The sequence below is a fragment of the Fukomys damarensis genome, unplaced genomic scaffold, assembly GCF_012274545.1.
Source record: "Fukomys damarensis isolate Sample0158 unplaced genomic scaffold, DMR_v1.0_HiC HiC_scaffold_12, whole genome shotgun sequence".
NCBI classification, from domain to species: Eukaryota; Metazoa; Chordata; class Mammalia; order Rodentia; family Bathyergidae; genus Fukomys; species Fukomys damarensis.
The window spans coordinates 25,786,454-25,790,061 of NW_022900924.1; the positions used below are offsets into that span (position 1 = coordinate 25,786,454).

The following is a 3,608-nucleotide window of genomic DNA, read 5'->3' on the forward strand; positions in this document are numbered from 1 at the left end:
CACACACACACACACACACACTACCCCTAGGCATCTTATAGTCAAGATTCTAGAAACCAAACAGAAGAACAAAATACTACAAGCAGTTAGAGAAAAGAAACAAAAAAAAAATACAAAGGAAAGCCCATCAGAATCACAGAAGATTTCTCAACAGAAACTCTCAAGGTGAAAAGAGCCTAGAGTGATGTATTTCAAACCCTAAAGGAATACAGCCTCCAGCCCAGATTGATGTATGCTGCAAATCTGTCTTTCAAAATTGATAGAGAAATAAGATACTTTTGTGTCAAAAAAACATCCAAGGAAGTTCAGGAATACCAAGCCAGCACTCCAAAATATTTTAAAAATCATCCTAGGAAAAGATAATGAGAATCATAACCCTAGGAAGTTCAGCAGAATGAATCCATCAGACATGATGAGAAATTAAATGCAAAAGCTGATAATCCAACAACAGGAAATGGTCATGACAGGGATAAGTCATTGCATATAAATTATAATCATCAATGTTAATGATCTTAATTCACCAATCAAAAGAAATAGACTGGCAGAATGGATTGGGAAGCAAGATCCAACATTATGTTGCACACAAGAAACACAACACACAACTCAAAGAGAAATTCATCGACTTAAATTTAAAGGGTAGAAAATAATACTCCATGCAACAGGAATGCCTCCCAAAGAGCAGGAGTAGCTATCCTCTTGGTAGATCAAGTGGATTTCAAACTAACACTAATTAAGAGAGACATAGAAGGCCACTACTTCCTTGTACATGAAATAACCCAAGACAAAGACATGATAATCATAAATATATATATGCCAAATATTAGTGCACCCAACTCTATAAAACAAATATTAACAGACATGAAAAATCAAATAAGCACTAATACAGTAGTAGCAGAGGACATCAATAACCCACTGTCACAAATAGATAAATAATTAAGCAAAAATAAACAATGAAATACTAGAACTCGATCAAACTCTTCACTTAAGATGGACTTTACAGATGTTTGCAGTTAGAACACAAAGTTAGAACACACTTTCTTTTCAGCTGCATACATGTATTCTTCACTTATTAGCTCATATATCCTGGAGGCTGGTGTGGGAGCTGTGCCTGTGGCTGCAAGGGGAGAGGACTGAGCCAGGGCAATGAAAGGGACAGTGGACTCACTGCTGGACTGTGAGGAGCACTGCTGAGCCTCAGAGAGAGCTCCGAAAAGTGGCCGCGGACCTCTTTCCACACCATGTACTATGATTTTAATCCAGCATCCATAAAAATTTCCTGTGAAGGAGACCTTCAGGTTGGCAAGGGAGATGAATTCACAATTACACAGCTACATATTCCAGGATCTAAGCCACCTTTGACTGTGTTCAAGGGTAATAAACCACCTTATCAGAAAGAGTGTGCTTATTACTAACCATGACACTGGTGAATATGTACTGGACAAACTCAGTAGCAGCGTTTAGGTCAAGAAGACAAGAGCTGAGGGGGGCACTGAAATCCAGGCCCAAATGGAGCAGCAGCCCACCCAGCCCCACTGCTGTCACAGCCACCTCCACCTCCCATGCCATTCAGAGATCCAACGAAGCCTCTAGTTGGACCCAAAACTTCTCCCTTGAAGAGCAACCCCTCACCTGAACCTCAGCTGTAGGACATCAAAAGAGAGCTGAGGGCGAAGTTGACATTATAGAGCAGATGAGCAGCATCAGTGGGAGCAGCTCCTCAGACTCTGAGAGCTCCTCAGGAATTGACGATGACCGCTCCAACAGTGGAGGCGAGGACAATGGCCCAGTCTGTCCTCCATAGCTGTCACACCAGCAGCCCTACAACAGCACGCCTGCCATTGCCAATAGAACTTACTGGCCACAAGGAAGCAATCAGCTCATGAACGCTCAGAAATGCTCATGAACGCTGTAGTTGTGTGAGTCTGGCAGTAACAGCAATGATGATTAGCACCTGATCTTTCAAAATCTACTTCCTAGTAATTAACATGATGCAAGAAGTACAGGCTACTGTACTGGACTTGGATCTCTCTGATACTCAAGTCTTTAACTTAGTGGTGATGGGTGATTTTTCTAATGTAATTTTTGAATAATCTCCTATTGCTAAGTTTAAATAAATCTATGAAAGAGCTAACAGAATTATATTTCTATTTGATTAATATTTTAAAATGGAAAACAGACAATTGTGACCTGATCTAGGTTACTCAAAGGCCATGTCTTCATCAAGTCATCAACCAGTTGCTGGTTATATATCTCAGCAACCATTAGTTTGGCCAGTAGACCTCAAATGTTCTGCACCGGTGAGTTGAAACAATCTTTGAGGGATAAGGAAGAGGAAGGAGACCTCAAACTGCATCATAGAAATATGTTACAGCCACTTTAAATTGTTGACAAAAAGTGGTAAGGAAGTTTGTCTGACCCAACCTGACAAACCTGGGTAGAAATGAAGATCAGGGGAAATGAACATCTGAGTGTCAGCTGGGTTGGACATTGAAAATACTCTAGCTCAATCCCCTCATTTATAGGAAAGGGAAGAAGATGGCTGGTTTATGACCAGTCTTCAGTTCCCATTCCGTGTTCCCTACCTTGAATTTCACTTAATTGTTTCAGAGATTCTTATACATGGAACTCATAACGTACATTGGCATTTTTACTGGATTAAAAAAGACAAAAACACTAAGTTCTTCCAGCTAAAATTTAGATCCCAACAGTCTTTAAATGCTTTAGACTGAATGCCTGAGCAGATTAAGCCAGCAGCCACTATGTTGATAAATGTAACTCAATTAAATTGAGGCTTTTAGTTCCATGTGGATCCGTCCTAGGTGTTCTTCCTTTAATGGGTGTAGCAGGATGGGGATAGGACAGGAGTAGAAGAGAACCCTCTCTGAACAAAAGTTAGCCAGCAGTAAATTTCCAAAAACCAAAATCTAGATAGGAGTTCTAAAATATGGAATGAGCACATTCTTTGATCTTTCTGCTTATGCTTTTGTCCACTGTGCATGAATCTTAGACTAGTTTGTATTTCTATATAAAACTAGAATAAAATCACAAGGTTGCCTTCCTCAGTGTGCAGTTTCCAAATGAATCTGATGTTGTTGGAAGCACATCACATATTAAAAAAAAAAAGATTTCACTACAGAAATAGTGAGTGGCATTATTATACATCTCTATTTTATTTATATTATGTTTCCCCAACACATTTTAATAAGACTCGTGATAGTTCCTCAGATATATCATATTTAGTCTTTGCATTGGTGGTAGGAAAATATTTCATGAAGAAAACCTCAGACACATGTGAGCTTACACAGAGAATCAACAACTGGGATCTCATGTTATTAAAAAGCTTCTGAACAGCAAAAGAATCCAACAGCATGAAGAGACAACCCACAATGTCGGGCAAAAAAGTTTTACCAGTTGTTCCCCAGACAAAGATCTACTGTCTAGAATATATAAAGAACTTTAAAAAAATCAAACCTTCCAAGTTTAAAGACCCAATTTAAAAATGAGGAATTGAAATTAACAAAAATTTCTCAGACAAATCAATAGAAAAAGCAAATAAACACATGAAAAAATGTTTAACATCACTGATCATTGGAGAGATGCAAATGAAA

The 3,608-nt window shown here is 38.7% G+C and overlaps 1 pseudogene; it reads left to right on the forward strand.

Moving 5' to 3' along the window:
• The first annotated feature begins 1,143 nt into the window (after positions 1–1,143).
• On the forward strand, positions 1,144–1,948 carry LOC104848483 (annotated as a pseudogene).
• Positions 1,949–3,608: the final 1,660 nt, after the last annotated feature.